This window comes from Tursiops truncatus, chromosome 6, assembly GCF_011762595.2.
Source record: "Tursiops truncatus isolate mTurTru1 chromosome 6, mTurTru1.mat.Y, whole genome shotgun sequence".
Classification (NCBI taxonomy): domain Eukaryota; kingdom Metazoa; phylum Chordata; class Mammalia; order Artiodactyla; family Delphinidae; genus Tursiops; species Tursiops truncatus.
This window is the reverse complement of record NC_047039.1, coordinates 37,918,734-37,937,616: the sequence shown is the minus strand read 5'-3', so window position 1 is coordinate 37,937,616 and position 18,883 is coordinate 37,918,734. Positions and strand designations below refer to the sequence as shown.

The window sequence follows — 18,883 nt, the reverse complement described above, 5'->3', positions numbered from 1 at the left end:
TCCTTGTATTTCCTTTAGTTTTGGACATGTTTTACAATTGTTAGGATGGCAATTTTAATATTATTGAAAGTTCCTTATTTTTCACTATTTATTTTTTTTAGGTCATATAAAATATATTCTAACTTTGAATCAGTTAAGACTTGATCAATCCCTTCCCTTATGAATTTCATTTTTTATATGAAATTTTTATCTCAAAAATTTATTTATAATCATCAATTCTAGTCAAGTAGTAATTAATTACACTAAAAAATAGTCATTTCGGCAAAAATTAAATTGGGTCAGAACCTTGCTAGACCACTGAATAAACACAGAACATGAATAAACAGAGTCATGAAAATTGCCTAACGTTTTGTGAAACTGTGATATAAACTGCAACTTTCCTAATCAACATCCTAAAACCATCATAATGTGAATTTTGTTATCAGGAAGCTACACTTACCACTATTTTTTATTATTCTGTTTCTAACTCTTATTGGAAAATGTTCTCTCAAGGTCTGAAGGTATTAACAGTTTTGGAAATATATATGGACTATGGATTGAATTGTTCCCTCCAAGTTTATATACTGAAGCTCTAACCCCCAGTATAAAGGTATTTGGAGATGGTGCCTTTGGAAGATAATAAGCTTAGATGAGGTCATGGAGGTGGGGCCCTTATGATGAGATTAGTGCCCTTAGAAGAAGGGACACTAGAGAGCTTGCCTTGTCTCTCTCTATCTCCACCTGCACTGAGGAAAGACCATGTGAGGACATAGCCATCTTCAATCAAAGAAGAGAGTCCTCAGCAGACAATGAACATGATAGCACCTTGATCTTGGCAATCTTTCAGTCTCCAGAACTGTGAGAAATAAATTCCTGTTGTTTAAACCACCCAGTTTATAGTATTTTGTTATAGAAAATTAGCCTGAGCTAATACAAAACACTTTTTATAAAAATTGTGGAAGTACCATTTATACTCTAGCATCTTCTGTAATAAATTTATTCTGGGCCTCATAATTTCTTAAGTAGCAACTCTAGATCTCAAAAGACACTATATAATTTGAAAGATTCTACAGGAACAAATTTTAATTGCCAACTTGTATAGCAACTGGTGTGAGAAAAATTAAATATATATGTATAATAGCTGATCAAAGTTTCAACTCTTTATCTCCACTTGGAAGCCAAGTAGGCTAAAAAAAATCATGTGTGTGTGTGAAAATGTTGTGAGTGTGTAAATGCATGTGTTTAAGTGTGTGTATGTATGCATGTGTATACTTTATAAATTTCAGTTCCACACAACTCTTCAGTTCTTACAGACTTTAACTTGTTTGGGTTATTGATGCAATTATTCCACAGCTATTTTTTTTTAAGTTATTACTTTTTTACTGTTATTTTTTTGCTGCTTTTCTTGTCAAGCACTCCTGGTTGTTTTAACTGATGTTATAATCTCTGATTTATACAACTACTGCACAACTAAATAAATCAAATAAGAAAAAAATAGATCAATATTCTTATGTAACTAGTCAAACAAAATAACTGGGATTATGCTTACTTCTTAATCAAAACATATCTATTATGTATCCACCATTGCACTTGCTACTCTAAAAGATATTACACAATTATAAAGCATAACTGCTAAGTCAAAGGTCTTACAATTTATTTGAAAAAAACAAGGATACATAATAATTCAATTCTAAACTCCAGTCTAACAAAAATTACAGTAGCAACACAGGGAATTGAGAATTATTACATTCCTGGACTACAATCATTAGTAAATGGTTATATGAAAGATTTGAAAATTTGTTATTTGGGGAGAAGAAACATTAATATTTATGCTTTGAAACCTCTGATAACCTTTAGGGAAGGTGTGATAATTAAATATTTAACAATGAGACACAAACACAAAGAGCAGAGGAGGAACACCTTGCTGTGCTAGGCTTTATTTCTTTAGTTACTGCATCACTTAATAGTGTTTTTAATAACAAACTTTGCAATGCTTTGGTTAATCTCAAGCATTGCATTAATTTGAACATGTCCTGATCCAAAACCAATAAAAAATATTAATTTATTGTAACAATGGATATATTTTGATTTATTGTTCATGGTTCTATTTTTATGAAATATTTTTCCATAGTTCCATAGATTAGTTTTTTATGGAAGCATTAAGTCAAATTTTATACATAAGATTTTGCCATTTTATTATCTAAGAAAATTGTATTTTATGTAACAATGAAATATATTAAATAACATTAGAAATTATAGTTAATAAGTGATCAAACAATAGCCACTGTTTAGTGACCATGACAGAATGGTCACAAAATTATTCATCAATTTTATAAATCAGTCATTTTATTAGGCATCACACATATGATATCCTATTTTTCCCTCACACAAATATCAAATTTGAAATTACTATACCCAATGGGAAAATAGGAAAACTGTTTCAAAGTACTTAAGGAACTTGACCTATCCATACGGAAGCACAGTTTATATCCTGTTTTCTCTGACTCCAAAGCCTGCTACACAGCAGAGCAAAAGTACTGGGCTGGCCAAAAAGTTCATTCAGATTTTTCATGTTATGGAAAAACCTGAACGAACTTTTTGGCCAAACCAATAACATATTATAAGTTTAGTGTTTAAAAAAAATCGCTTAAATGTTAATGTTCCCAGGGTTATGTTCTAGATCCATATTTTCTTTGCTGTCTTTTTGGCAAAGTATACGAACAATTTCCTCACTGCTTCAATTACATTTTATATATTCAACCCTGAACACTTGGGTTTTTTTTGTTTTTGTCAAACTCATAAAGCCAACTGATCTCTCAACTGAGAGAAACCTATTACTTGATATATGTTACTGAACTTCTATTCTCCCAAATCTTCTCCTTCAGTGTTGATATATCATTCAACAATTCTACCACCCACCCATTACCCAGGGAGGAAACCATGATATCAACATTTTATTCTTTGTTCACCACTTTCACTGTTAATTCTAACTCCTTTGTATCTTATTAATCTTTTTCATCCTCTTTATGCTTAAAACTTCCAGGGCCTGCCTGCAGCCCTTAGTTGGTCACTCTTTCTAAACCCAAGCCAGAATGTCTGGTACAGTCTTTTTCACATCACTTCCTCCTGATACTGAAGCGCCTGCCTCCCTCTTTTACTTCTTAGAGCCTTTATAAATTACATAGGTCCACCCAGACAATCTAGGATAATCTTCTGATCTCAAATTGCTTAATCACATCTGCAAAGTCCCTTTTTTCCATGTAAGGTAACATGTCCATAGATTCCCAGGATTAAGATGGGACATCTTGAGGGGCCCATTATTTTGCCTACCACATTTATTCTTAAGTTTTCAGATTAAAGGTTAATCTTCCCCAAAACTCCTTATTATGGTTAACTGCCACTCCTATATATTAGCGTAACTTCTTAGTTATTCGTACCATGCAAGAGTAAGTAAGACAATCACTGACCTCATGTGGTTTATAATCTAGTGAATGATAAAGAAGATTAAACAAGCATGTACAAAAGGGTAGGCATTTGGCTCACTATTGTATTCCCAGTGACCATCAAAATTCATTCTATCTAGTAAATTTTAAATATTTTGAGTGAATGAGTGAATAAATAAGTAGAAACTACATTTTCTACTTAAATATATTTAATAATTTCACAAAGCGTCTTCTAATCATTAAATTCATATTTATCTGTAAAGATATTTTTTAACCAATATCTCATCCAGCCTTAAAGTCTTATTTTGTCTTCTCTGGTTTCATTCTTTTTCTCTAGAAAATGTATATATTACCCAAAACACTAATGAGGTTGTATATCTGCCTCATAGAAAACATTTAATTAGGCAGAAATAATCATCCTCTACTACAATCTTTCCATACACTTGTATAGTCTTTCTATATACTTGCAGTGAACAATCTTAAAATGAAATTAAGAAAAACATTCCTTTCACAGTAATATGAAAAGAAAAAAAAAAAACTAGACACACATTTAACAAAGTAAAAACTTTTATAATATAAAAGCCACAAAATATTCACAGAAATTAAACCATATCTAAATAAATGGAAAAACAATCCATGTTCATGACTGAAAGACTTACCTTGTTAAAATAGCAACACTTCCCAAACTTATCTACAAGTTCAACACATTCCCCATTACAATGCCAGCTGACTTCATTATAGAAATGGACATGCTTATTCTAAAATTCATATAAAATTATAAGGGACCCAGAAGAGCCAAAACAACTTTGAAAAATAAAACACAGTATATCAGGGGTCTCCAGCCCCTGCCTCCCATGGGCTGCAGAGCAAGAGATGAGCAGTGGGTGAGTGAGCAAAACTTCATCTGCCGCTTGCTCCCCACTGCTCCCCATCACTGGCGTTATAGACTGAACCATCCCCTGCCCCGCCCCCCAGTCCAAGGAAAAACTGTCTTCCATGAAACTGGTCCCTGGTGACAAAAAGGTTGCGGACCGCTGCAGTATCTGACCTCACACTTCCCAACCTCAAAGCTTACTACAATGCAATGGTAATCAAGACAGGGTACTGATAGAGGAACAGAGATGTAGTTCAATGGAAGAGAACTGAATATCCAAAATCCTCACACACATATGGTCAAATGATTTTCTACAAAGGTGCCCTGACCACCCAAAGAGAAAAGAAGAATCTTTTCAACAGATACGGGGACAACTAAATAGCCACGTGCAAAAAATTAAGGTGGGCCCTTACCTGACACCCTATTTAAAAATTAAATCAAAACTGATCGAAGACCTACGGGCCTCCCTGGTGGCGCAGTGGTTGAGAGTCCGCCTGCCGATGCAGGGGACGCGAGTTCGTGCCCCGGTCCGGGAAGATCCCACATGCCGCGGAGCGGCTGGGCCCGTGAGCCATGGCCGCTGAGCCTGTGCGTCCGGAGCCTGTGCTCCGCAACGGGAGAGGCCGCGGCAGTGAGAAGCCTGCGTACCGCATAAAAAAAAATTGATCGAAGACCTAAATATAAGAGGTAAGGCTAGAAAACTCTTGTAAGAAAACAAAAGGGTAAATCTCTTTTACCTTAGGTTTGGCAAAGGATTCTTAGAAGTGACACAAAAACATGGGCAACAAACAAAAAAACTGGATTAATCAATATTAAAAACATTGCTTCAAAGCACCATCAAGAAACTGAAAACACACAGCATAGGAAAAAAATACTTGCAAATCATTTATCTGATAAGGGACTTGTATCAAGAATATATAAAGAAATTTTACAACTTAATAATAAAACACAGACAACCCAATTAATAGATGAGCAAATGATATGAATAGTTATTTCTTCCAGGAAGATATACAAATAGCCAGTAAGCACATGAAAAGATGCTCAACATCATTAGTTATCATGGAAATGCAAATCCAGAACACAATGAGACACCACTTCTCACACTTCAATGAGATGGTTAGAGTATTATAGGAAGACAACAAGTGTTTGTGAAAAAATAGAGAAATCAGAACATTGGTACACTGCTGGTGGGAATGTAAAATAGTCTAGACACTTTGGAAAACACTCTGGTAGTTTCGCTGATTAAAAGTCAAGTTTTCCTATAACCCAAGAGGAATAAATGCATATGTCCACACAAAAACTTGTACGTGAATGTTTCAACAAAATTATTCATAAAAACAAAAGGTGGAAACAATCCATAAATCAACTGCAGAATGAATAAACAACATATGGTATACCCATACAAAAGAATATTCAGACATAAAAGCAATGAAGTACTGATACATACGAGATGAATGAATCTTGAGAACATATGGTAAATGAACGTAGTCAAAAAATATCACGTATTTTATGATTGCATTCACATACAATGACTAGAACACAAAAATATAGAGAGACTGAAAGAGTAGTAATTGCTTAGGGATCGGTGTAGAGATCAAAGGGTTAACGGGATGATAGTCACAAGGTATGGGCTTTCCTTTTGTGGTGATAAAAATGTTTTATAATTGACTGGGTGTCACTGCACCTATCTGAATACACTAAAAAAAGAAAATTGAATTGCAAGCTTTGAATGGGTCAATTGGAAGGTATGCTCATCACATCTCAATAAAATGTTTTAAAAATAGTCAAGTAGGGCTTCCCTGGTGGCACAGTGGTTGAGAATCTGCCTGCCAATGCAGGGGACACGGGTTCGAGCCCTGGTCTGGGAAGATCCCACATGCCGCGGAGCAACTAGGCCCTTGAGCCACAACTACTGAGCCTGCGTGTCTGGAGCCTGTGCTCGGCAACAAGAGAGGCCGCGATAGTAAGAGGCCCGTGCACCGCGATGAAGAGTGGCCCCTGCTCCCCGCAACTAGAGAAAGCCTTCGCACAGAAACGAAGACCCAACACAGCCAACAATTAATTAATTAAAAAGGGGTATATTTATAAAAACATAGTCAATACCAACTTCATTGCAAAAATAAACAGGTATTTAACATTTTATCTCTCAAATGCTAAACAGAAAAATACATGACAATCACACTATGACAGGTAAATATATTTTTCTAAAACACCTGTCTTGTTTAACTTGCTCAATACCTGTGACATCACTAGCATGTTAAAACAAACAAAAAATGGAGACCATTCTTGAAAATTCTCTGAGCAGATGAAACTAGTTTAGTCCTATAAGCAAAGCTTAATTTAGCTTATTTTGCAAGATTAACTTCACCTGGGTCACGTTTTGTTTATGCATCTGGAAATCTTAAGCAAAACTTTTAAAAATTTCCCCAAATTGATACAAGATAACCACTAACCAATTTCCTATCATTTAAGAAAATTCTAGTTTTATAACCAATCACAGTAAAAAAGTCACTTCCTTCTCACTGTATAAACTGCTTTATAAAAATATACCCCTGGGCTTCATTCCATGTTTGGTTTGAGTGCTCCCATGTACTTAAACTTTACTAATTACTACTTTGGTGATTCATTGGTTTTACTCTTATTTCTGAACTTTCCACAGTACAAATATAGCATCCCTTAGTGATAGTCAAAAGTTCCTTAAAGCTCTCATGCAGACACTTGGAAGTCAATCCCCTTTCCTCTTTTACCAAATGATATATAACTATATCAAACTGCTACACTTAGGTGAATAGAGGGATTCCAATCTGTAGCTCTTTTATCTTTCTTCCTCTGATACTCTTTCTTTTATTCCTATTTGATTTATATATCTCTTTGCTATAGACATCTTATTCTAGTTTCTATATAAATATCTAGTACAAAACATAAACAGGTTGAGAGAGTAAACAGCATGCAAAGTTATTTCAATTGAACCAAGAATAAAGGTCTGCCCCAAGAAGAGGGAAAAAATATGGAACCTACTTGTCACAAGTTGGTTTCTTTGAGAAGTAGACTCTGAAGCAGAAAGCAGAGAGCAGGCGGTTTATTAAGGAGTTCTCCCAGGGTTGTGAGCCTTGAATGAAGAAAGAAGGAAGCTGGATCAGAGGAAGAAGTCAAAGTGCAATGCAGTTTCAATGGAAGGGCCGAGCTACCTCTGCAGGGAGTACTGGGGATGGGGTGACCCATCTGAGTTGTTCCAAGACTGAATGAGAATGCAGGGTATTTTTACACATGTGTTGAGCAATCACTGGATGTGGACCAATCAGAGATGGGGTCATAACCTTTGTGATAATCTTTAGTTGAGGCAATCTTGAAGCAGGATGGTGGTAATCTCTATTAAGCGTTGACAGCTGAGTGCTGGATGCCGGCAACAGTTGCATCAGCTGGGCTAAAAACATCTTTAATTCTGAAGAGGGATAAATGGATTGCAACTCATGACCACCACACTGCTAAAAGAACTATTTATTACCTTAAATAATATGGTAATCTAACTTAATACTTAATAAACTATTTCTAAATGAAATACAATAAAGCATAAGGATACAATAACTCCACATACAGATATTTCTTTTGAAAATGCATCTGTCAATCTTATTATTGCTCATATGAAGGTAGTGCTATTTTTTTCTTTGGCTGCTTTTCAGATTTTATCTTTTGTTTTTTAGCAATTTTCAATTATTTTTCTAGGCATGGTCTTATGTTCATCATATTTGGGGGTGTGTAACTACTCTTAAATCCTTGATATCCTTCTTCCCTTTGCCCTGCTTCACTCCACTCTGCCCTATCTCTTAGTATGTTAATTAGGAAGATTGACACTTTGATCTTTGTCCCAAATGTTTCTTATGCTCTTTTCTCCATTTTTGATCCATTTTCTCTTCAGATTGTACTGAACTATATTATACTTTACTGATTCTCTCTTTTTGTTCATCCAATCTGCTGTTAAAACCACCTACTGAGATAGTAATTGCTCTATTGTATTTTCTTTCTCCCAGGTTATCCAATTTGTTATCTCCTGTTTGAATTCTCCTATGAAAGTCTCATCTTGTTAGGTACAGTTAACTACAGTTGTTTTAATGTTTTTAATAACTCCACAGTCTTGATCATACGTGGGTCTATTTTTGTTGAATTTTTTATGTTGGTTTTAAATAATTTAGTACTGTATTTAGATGTGTCTGGTAGTTTTAGATGTAATAGTAGTCACTGTACATGGAAAATTTTAGAGATGTAACTTTTATCTTCCCACAGAAAGGATTTAATTTTCATCTGACAATTATAATAGGTATAATGGGATTCAGACTTTATAGGGACTTGTCTATTTATGGTTTGTTTTTATTAGTTTTATGGGACTCAGCTGCAAACCTGAACTATTTACTGAGCTACTCATACTAGCCATGGCCTGTACTCCACCTTTTAAAACCCAAATACTGTAAGACAACCAAAGATTCTGCTTAGTTTTCAGGACTCTTAGCTTCACCTTTCTGTTGGCCTTCCTGATCTCTTAGTCCATGCACATAAATATGAAAATGCCTTGAGAGGATAAGTGGTATAGAATATTAAGCTAACCTCCTTGTTGTGTTTTTCTTCAGAACCTGGACCCCTCAGCTTTTTATCTTTGAAACCCTGAACTTCGGTGTCATGTTCTAACCCTATGATTCCATTTTTAAAAGCACTAGGCTTCTACTTTCTTCTTGGCCTGTTTGCTCTCTATTGCTTATAGATAAGCAAAGGGTGGAGGGTGATAGTCAGTGCTTGGTGCAACTTAATAAATCCCCCATTGAAGGAAATCAATATTCAAATTTGAGCTTTCCACGAGACTAGCATGAGGGTTTGTGATCTATGCTGGGCTTCGAAGCAGGAATAAGTGATGTAAAAAGGCAGAGAATAGGGCCTCCCTGGTGGCGCAGTGGTTGAGGGTCCACCTGCCGATGCAGGGAACACGGGTTCGTGCCCCGGGCCATGGCCGCTGGGCCTGTGCGTCCGGAGCCTGTGCGTCCGGAGCCTGTGCTCCGCAGCAGGAGAGGCCGCAGCGGTGAGAGGCCTGCATACCGCAAAACAAACAAACAAACAAACAAACAAAAAAAACAGCCACGATTTACTGATTGCTTGCTATATGCAAGTAAATTTGTGAAGTGTTTTACATTAATCTTCCCATTTAACACTCAACAGAATCCTTTGATGTAGATGCTAGCACCATCTCTATTGTATAACTGAGGAAACAAATGTTTAGAAATATAAAGTGACTTGCCCAATATACTATAGCAAATGAGTGTGGAGCTGGGATTTTAAGCCAAGTAGCCTGACTGCAGAGACCATGTGTTTAAGTACTATGCTTCAGCAGTTCCCCTTAATATATCTTTATTTGTTCATTTGATTGATTTACAATTGTAATATTTTTACAATAAGAAAACAAAATAAGGCTAATCTTATTTTATAATTATAATGAAGACAATAAAATAAATTATTATTATAGAACCTTAAATATATGACCAGTGCATAATGTCATATAATACAAAAAAAAGGTAAAATTCATTAGAAAACTAGAAGAAAATACATAGATAAGATTTGGTGTGATATTTGAGGTGTCCCAAACTGGTAAAATGTATAAATACCTAATTCCTAAAAACCTATGTTTTCTAAGTAAATTTTTCTTCGTATATATTTAGGAAATGCTGTATATTTGTGCATATATATATAGAGAGACACACACATATACTGGTATGTACGTATGTATATGTGTTTATGTGTGAGTGTTTTGGCAGATCTTTTGAATTACCAAAATAATAAAAAGTCCTCATACTATTCATACAAATAGTCAAGAATGTTTTAAAAAAACATTAAAGCAAAACAAAACAAACAAAAAACATAGCCTGAAAATATTTCTTGTGGACTGGTCTTGAAACGAATTATCTACTTTGCTAGAGGAACAAATTGTAATAGGAATTTGTTGGTCAATAAATCAAGACTATGTAATCTTCTATGTAAGAATCAAAAGTGATAATTAATAATATTTGATTAACTGGCCCTACATGATGAAATTAAATATCACTCTGTTCTTTAAAGGTAGCTCCACTCCTTAATGAATTGCTAATGGATGCTATACATGTTTACATTTTTGATCTGTGTTCTAAAGCCATTTTGAGATTATGCTGATGCAATATAATTCTTATTGTATTTCCCCAACATAATGTTTGCCCAGTGTTAAAATGGACATTGTTCTGAGTATAATGTCCAGAACAAGATCTCAATTTTATTATCCTTCTCACATTGTTTTCCTTTCTTTGAACATTTCTGGCATTCACACCCAAAGCTTTATATTATGACAAGCACCAAAGCTATGTCATGTTTGCAGATTGCTTTTTTTTTTTTAAATATGATCATTCTTATTGGCATGACCTATGTTTTTTCTTTGGACTGCTCCATTTATATCCCCATATTTGAAAAAGAAAAATAATCTGCTGCCCAGCAGCATACTAACTCCTCTTCTCAACTCATACGTTAAATGTACTTTTACTTTTGGCCAGAATTCTACCAGTTTTTTAGTTTGGAGTTTTAATAAAAAGAGAAAATGTAAGGAAACATGACTTGGGCACACTGCTGAGTGTGGAAGGAAACATGTATTTTCTATCTCTCTGGAGAATAAGTTCCCGTCTTTCTAGGAAAAGACTGTTTCTGGCCATAGCAGCAAGTAACTACCTGAGTTAGTTTTAAGGCCATCATATTTGATCAATGAAACTTCCTCCAGCAGCACACTTCTTAGAATCAGTCAAGCAGCAACAGCCTTTTTCCACTGCCCAGGCTTCTAAATGTCAGCCAATCAGAACAATCTCCACTTTGTAACATGCTTTCAAGCTGAAGTTCAACTGATCCCTAAACACGACCACTTTGCAAAGTCCATCAATCCTTGAGTCCCACTTTCTTAAACTCTACACAAGATTATCTCTCTGTTTTTCCTCTCTTCCTAGGAAAAGACTGATTGCTAAAACAAAATAATACAACTTTTCTTTCAGGCAATAAATGATCGTCTCTCCCCTTCTGTACTCTTCAATGAAAATATAGCTAAATACTCTCTACTTTTACTGTCAGACTCTGTAAGAAAAGGTTATAAGTTCTTTGAATAAAGAAATCTACTCTTACACCTATATTTCTTTGTATTTCATTTAGCATAATTTACTGTACACTGTGGTCTCTCAGTAAATCAAATCAAGGAGAAATATTTGCGTCACAAGATATTTTAGGTATTTAAAAATGCAGTGGTGCTCAAATTTTAGAATTTAGTGGTGGAAACCTCCTTAAAAGAAAATTTCACACCAAATCTGACTTGTATCCAAAAAGCATAATGTCTTTGGGTGAAGTTATGGAAGAATAAGCTAACCTTTTCCCATATGTTCTATTATGCACTTCACCTCTCTTGGGCTCTAAGGTGCTTCTAAGGTATCAGCTAAGACTTTGCTAAATAGCGTTTAAACCACTGATGTGTTTCTATCCCCTCAATTAACAGATGAGGAAAGTGAGGCCCCAATAACTTCTTCAGAACAAGATTACGTACAAATAAAACATGTTTTCTCTTATGACTCACCAAATTTCCATGTCAAGCAATTCTTTTGATTATGGATTTCTTCTAAAATATATTATTGTTTTCATTCATGTGGATTCACTAATGTATATGAAGTTAGTTATATTTTGCCTTTGTGTTATCATGCACTGTATTACAAAGCTGTAGTAATCAAAAAAGTATGGTAGTGGCATAAAGACATATATACAGATCAATGGAACAGAATAAAGGATACAAAAATATACCCATGTACATATGGTCAACTACTATTTGATGAGGGAGCCAAGAATACTCAATGAAGAAAATAGAGTGCCTTCCATAAATAGGGCTGAGAATATTGGATATTCACATAAAAAAGAATGAAAATAGACCCCTACCTTACAACACTCACAAAAATTACCTGGAAATGGATTACAGACTTAAATGTAAGACTTGAAACCATAAAACTCCTAGACAAAAACACAGGGAAAAGTTACTTGACATTGGTCTTGGTAATGACTTTTAGAATATGATACCTGAAGCATAAGCAACAAAATAAAAAAATAAATAGAACTACATCAAACTAAAAAGCTTCTGCACAGCAAAAGAAACAATCAACAAAATGAAAATGCAGCCTATGGAATGCGAGAAAATATTTACAAATATTTTCACAAATCCAATAAGGAGTTAATATCCAAAATAAAAAAGTAAGTCATACAACTCAATAGCAAACACACACACACACACACACACACACACACACACACACACGCAAATAATCCAATTAAAAATGGGCAAGGGACTGGGATAACCAGTTTTCCAAAGAAGACATACAGATGGCCAACAGGTACAAGAAAAGATGCTCAACATCATTAATCATCAAGGAAATGCAAATCAAAACCATAATGAGATATCACATCACACATGTCAGAATGGCTATCATCAAAAAGACAAGAAATAACAAGTGTTGGCGAGGATGTGGAGTAAAGGGAATAGTAAAGTTCACTATTGGGGGAATGTAAACTGGTACACCTACTATGGAAAACAGCATTGAGATTCCTCAAAAAATTAAAAATAGAACTACAGTATAATCCAGCAATTCCACTTCTAAGTATGGGAGGTGAGAGATGTTAATTTAACTTACTGAGGTCATCATCTCTCTCCCTCTCTCTCTCTTTCTCTCTCTCTCTCTCTATCTATATCTATTTATATATATATATCTCAACTCATTACATTGTATACTTTATACTTATAAAATGTTATATGTCAATTATATTTCACTAAAACTGGAAAAAATGAAATATATTCTAGAATATTTACTTACTCTATTTACTCACGTATTCTCCATAAGCATCTTGTAACTTTTTAAGTCTTCATTCATACTATCTAAAATTAAAATTTATAATAACTATTTATTGCAGTTCCCTGCTGTGTCTTACTCTATTAGGAAAGAGTATATCTCTGACTTTGTTATATATGTTTTCATTATTTTGTAAAAAGAGTGTTTATTTTTCTTACTTTCATTAAGTGATTAAATGAATGAATGATATTTAATTAATGTATTCAGCAAATATATATTGACCATCTCTCATGAACTAGGAAATTTTTTTAATTTTATTGAAGTACAGTTGATTTACAATGCCATGCTAATTTCTGCTGTAAAGTGACAGTTATACATATATATATATATTCTTTTTCATATTCTTTTCCATTAGGGTTGATCACAGCATATTGAATATAGTTCCCTGTACTATACAGTAGGATCTTATTGTTTATCCATCCTATATATAATAGTTTGCATCTGCTAAACCTAAACCCCAAATGTTATAAGCACTTGAAACATTATCAATGAGCCAGTTTTCTGCCCTTGTGAAACATAGATTCTGATGGGATTCAGAAAAAAAAAAGTGAATATGATAAATAAAGTACATGAACTATTACAAAATAAGTATTATAGAAACATTGAAAAATAAAAGCAGCATTTGGAATTGAAAGCACTTTTTGTAAAGGCACAGATTATAATTTAAACTAGAGTGGTGAAGGCAGAGCACCATGAGAGGGTGACATTTCAGCAAAGACCTGAGAGAGATGAAGGAATTAGCAGAAAGATATGGAGATGGGAGAACTTTTTTACGTAGAAAACTTGGCCTGTGCAAAGGCCCTAAGATAGAGTGTACATATATTGTTCAAAGAACAGTTAGGAACCCGTGTGGCTGGGTAGAGTATATAAAAGGGAGAAATATAAGACATGAATTCATAGAGCTGTAAAGAGGCCAGACCATACAGGCCAGTCTTATATGCAGGCCTGTAATCTGAATAAAATGGGGAACTACTGCAGGATGCAGGATTCTAAGCTAAAGAGCAAGCTGATATGCTTAGAACCATTAGGAAATTACGAAACTAGCCAAGAGATTAGATAATTAGGAGTTTTAGGTTAATGTTTACAGTTGTACACACTCCTATATATAAAATAGATAACTAACAAGGACGTACTGTATATCACAGGGAACTATACTCAATATTTTGTAATAACCTATAAGGGAAAAGAATCTGAATATATACATACGTGTATAACATATATATATATATATATACAAATATATATATATGTGTGTAAATCACTTTCTTGTACATCTGAAACTAACATAACATTGTAAATCAACTATACTGCAATTTACAAAAAAAGAGATAATGGTAGCTTGGACCAAGATGGTCAGTAGAATTTGCTTAAGAGTTGGGTGAAGAGGTGGGGGAAGAGACGGGGGGGGGGAGAGAGAGAGAGAGAAAGAGAGAGAGACAGACAGACAGACAGACAGAAAGAGACAGAGAGAGAAAACAAAGATAACCCTGAAGTTTAGGGTTTGATGGAGGTGCTAACAATTGAGATGAGGAAAATCACAGGTGGAGCAAGTTTGAGGGGACAAGATTTGGAGTTCAACTAGACACGCTGAGTTAGAGATATAACCAGACAAATGAGGAGATATGGTTCAACAAACCTGTCTTGATTTCAGGCTGGAGATTACAGAAAATCTATGAACAATCAATATATAAATGGAATTTTTAGTGATCATAAATAAATAAGAGATAGACAGTAGTTACTGAGCTCTAAGGCACTCCAATTTTAAGAGATCTGAGAAATCTGGAACCTTCAAAGGAGACTGAGAAGGAGCTACCAAGTAGGCAAGAAAACCAGGAGAGTGGGTTCCAAAAGCCAAGTGAAGGACTTTTCTTTTCCCATGGAGGAAGGAGTGAGTGTGTGTATCGAATACAGCCTAGATGTCATAGAAGAACATACTCCAGAAATATCCATTAAATTTAATAACTTGAAGGTCATTGATAATTTTGAAATTATCAATGAAAACAGATCTGATGGTAGAGAGAGTAGGAGTATAAAGTATAAAGTAGGAGTATGAAGGCTCTTTCAGGAAGTTAAAGGTGATATGAATGAAAAGTATTAATTTGTCAAGTGAGTTTGAGCAATGCTGTCTTAATATTGAACATGTCTCTTTTGAATAAACTTAAACAGACTTTCTAATATACAAATGTTGTGAATTTCCCTGGAGCTTATAGTAAGCAGTTCTGGCCAAACTTAATAACAGAGGCCTTTTATTTTACAAAACATTTGTAGAATTAGTGTCCTGTACATTTTGAAACTATAATCTTATAGTCACTCATGCCTCTGGATTTTAAGAAAATCACATTAAAAAGAAGGATTGATAATGTAAAACTAGCTTAAATACTCAGTGTTTTCTAATTATGTTTAATTGGCTATGTACTTACATGTTCATTTTTTTTTTAATTTATTTTTGGCTGTGTTGGGTCTTCGTTGCTGTGTGCGGGCTTTCTCTAGTTGCCGTGAGCAGGGGCTACTCTTCGTTGCGGCGCATGTTCGTAGCGGCGCGTGGGCTTCTCATTGCGGTGGCTTCCCTTGTTGCAGAGCACGGGCTCTAGGTGTGCGGGCTTCAGTAGTTGTGGCACGTGGGCTCTAGAGCGCAGGCTCAGTAGTTGTGGTGAATGGGCTTAGGTGCTCTGCGGCATGTGGGATCTTCCCGGACCAGGGCTCGAACCCATGTCCCTTGCATTGGCAGGCAGATTCTTAACCACTTCGCCACCAGGGAAGCCCCACTTACATGTTTTTAAATTGGCTTGCCAAGTCATATCTAGTTCATACCATGATTTAATGTCCCTAAATGAATTATATTTATGTCCCTAAATTCCTGAATTTAAATAATACCTCTAGGTATTCCTAAGCAAGAATATCTAAGCAAAATAGAAACAACCAGATTGAAAGCATCTCTTGGCTCCTCAACTAGGAAGACAGCTAATCAAATGCCTGATAAAATGACATTCTAATGATCTCACACTGTAACTCTAGCAATTCTTCACAAAACCCCTTAAGATTTAATACTATCAAGGTCATGGAATTTTTCTTTCTTCCCTAAAGTAAATACATACAATGTATGACTTGTTATTAGATGTACTAGTTTTAAAACAACAGTTCTATTATTCAAGGCAGGATATCATAATTGTGTTTCTTATAGCAACAGCAGTCACTTTTCTGATGTTGGCAGTGATCTCTGTTCAGTTCATGAACATGACGGAGCATTCACTGTGCATTCTTCTGGGTGTGCAGAAGTGTCAGACTACTTTCAAACCACCTGTCCTCATAGATAACAACAAAACTATGCTCAAGTGAACTTTTGCAGCAAGGCAGCAACCTGTGCTTTCACATCACAGTTGTTACAAAATGAAAGTAAAGGGTATGAATAGGATCTGGCATGTAGATAAAATTGCCCTTTAGGTATATTGAAGAACCCGAGGGATATTATGCTAATAATATGAAATGCAAATTGAGGAAATATAGTCACAAAATTACCATATAGTTTGTAATGCCCTAATATCTCCAATAGAGTCAATTTTTACCAATTAAGGACAACTGGAGGGAAATCAGTATTCATTAATATCATTAATGATATTATTAATCAGTATTCATTAATATCATTAATCAGTATTCATTAATATCATCAATAAAAAGTCCAAATTCATTTATTCATGCATATATACATGTGAATTCATTCTATGCATTTAGATCCTTCTGAGGCATATTAAAAAACATATTACACCATGTAATAATAATAGCCCTTTAATGCAGGCATTATTTAATTTAACATGTAAGGGAATTGAAGGAAAGAGAATATTTAAATTATGTAATACTCAATGTCACATCAATATTTCAGCATTGTTTGCTGATCTTATAGGTTCCTGTCACCTAATTTATTGCTTAAAAAATACAACTCTAATCTTGTCCAATTATTGGAAGATATATGTTTCATGGGTCCCTCCCAAGACAAAGGGGTTAAATGTTAATTTCTAAAAACCAATCTCGATAATTCTAATGACATAACCTAAACTACTAAGATAGAAGGGGGACTCTTGGGACTGTTTTTCTTGCTCTTATAAATAACACAGGATAAAGACCACCTTCTAGGCTTTGCACTTATTTTTGTTAGGACTTGATGCTGGGAGTTACTGTAGCCAAGTAGCAAATAAGATACATGTCAAGAGAATTACACAGAAGTTGATCAGACCCTTGCCTTATTGAGTCACTGTATTAACTTACTGTATAACAGCTTACCTCTGGACTTCTGGTTATTTGAGATAACAAGCATCATTAATATATCACCAGAATTCCTTTTACTTGCCAATGGACACATCTGATATAGCTAGTAAATGTTGGAACAGTAATTTAAAACTACAACTTGTGATTCAAATTAGTGGGTTCTTTCCATTGCAAAGTCTGAAATTATTTTAAAATTTAATATTTATGTTATTGAAATATTCATTGAAAATATTTTTTTCTGATTTTCAGTTCATATAGTACAATCAGAATTTTCATGCTTAAAAAGAGCATTCTTATCAACAATTCCAGCCACCTCTACGTAACTTAAAAAAAACTGATGCCCAAAGGTAATTATTTGAAAATCCACCTCTTCTGTCCCCTATGTCACTAAGTTGAATAAATCTTGGGTTTCTAACAAAATGGCATGAAAAATAACTATGGCTTATCAGGGGGACAATTCTTTTCCCTTTTAGCCTTATCACTCTTAAGTGCTAAATGGCGTAAATAATGCATTATAATATTTTGATGAGGATTTACACACAGAAAATTACTGGCACACATTGGCTACCAAAAATACTAGTTTTTATACATACACTTTTCTATTCATACACTTGTTCAGCAAAGTTATAATTCCAAGAAATGCACTTGAGGAATCAGTACTATGGTTAAATATACTTGCACTGCATGATGTATTATTAGGTTTTTCTTTTAGAGCTAAAGCACATCAACCTATTAAAGCTCTGAGAAGTTCTGGAGTAAAAGAATCTCTATTTATTATCTATTGCTGCACAGCAAATGACCTCAAAATTTAGCATAAAAGACCAGTAAACATGTAATATCTCTCACAGGTCCTCTGGATCAGGAGCTAAACTGCTCTGGGAGCAGTTTAGATGGTTGGTTCTGGCTGAGAGTCTTATGAGATTGTAGTTGGGATGCTGACTAGGGCTTGCAGTTTTCTGAAGGCTTGACTGAAGCTGGAGGATCTGATTCAAGGAAGCTCACTCACTTGCTGGCAATCAGTATGGAGAGGACTCAGTGACTATTCACGTGGACCTCTCCACAGAGATGCTTAACCGTCCTCATGACAGTAACTGCATTCCCCCAAAGCAAGTAATCTAAGAGAGTGAAGCAAGGAGGAAGCTTCAATGCCTTTTACAAACTGATCTAGGAATTTATACATTTTTTCCATATGCTATTCACCAGATGCCAGTCGCTAAGTCCATCCCATACTGATGAGAAGGGATTTAAGCCCTACCTCTCAAAGGGAAGAAGTCCAAAGGATCACGAACATACTGTTAAACCACCAAAGGATCTATCCAACTTTATTTAATCTAGGTTTTTTGAAAGTCATTTGATCTTAGAACTCTAAAGTAACATGGTTTTAAGAATTCTCCTTAGGT

At 34.8% G+C, this 18,883-nt stretch overlaps 1 long non-coding RNA gene across 1 annotated transcript in view; it reads right to left on the bottom strand.

The window, feature by feature from the left end:
• LOC141278872 (uncharacterized) overlaps nt 1-13,211 on the bottom strand; it is a 32,012-nt gene extending 18,801 nt beyond the window's left edge. Inside the window, exons 1-4 of the long non-coding RNA XR_012332267.1 lie at nt 13,188-13,211; nt 12,262-12,333; nt 7,614-7,738; nt 7,315-7,405 (exon numbers count right to left, since the gene is read on the bottom strand). This is a non-coding gene — a long non-coding RNA (uncharacterized lncRNA). The remainder of the gene's footprint in view (nt 1-7,314; nt 7,406-7,613; nt 7,739-12,261; nt 12,334-13,187) is intronic.
• Nucleotides 13,212-18,883: the final 5,672 nt, after the last annotated feature.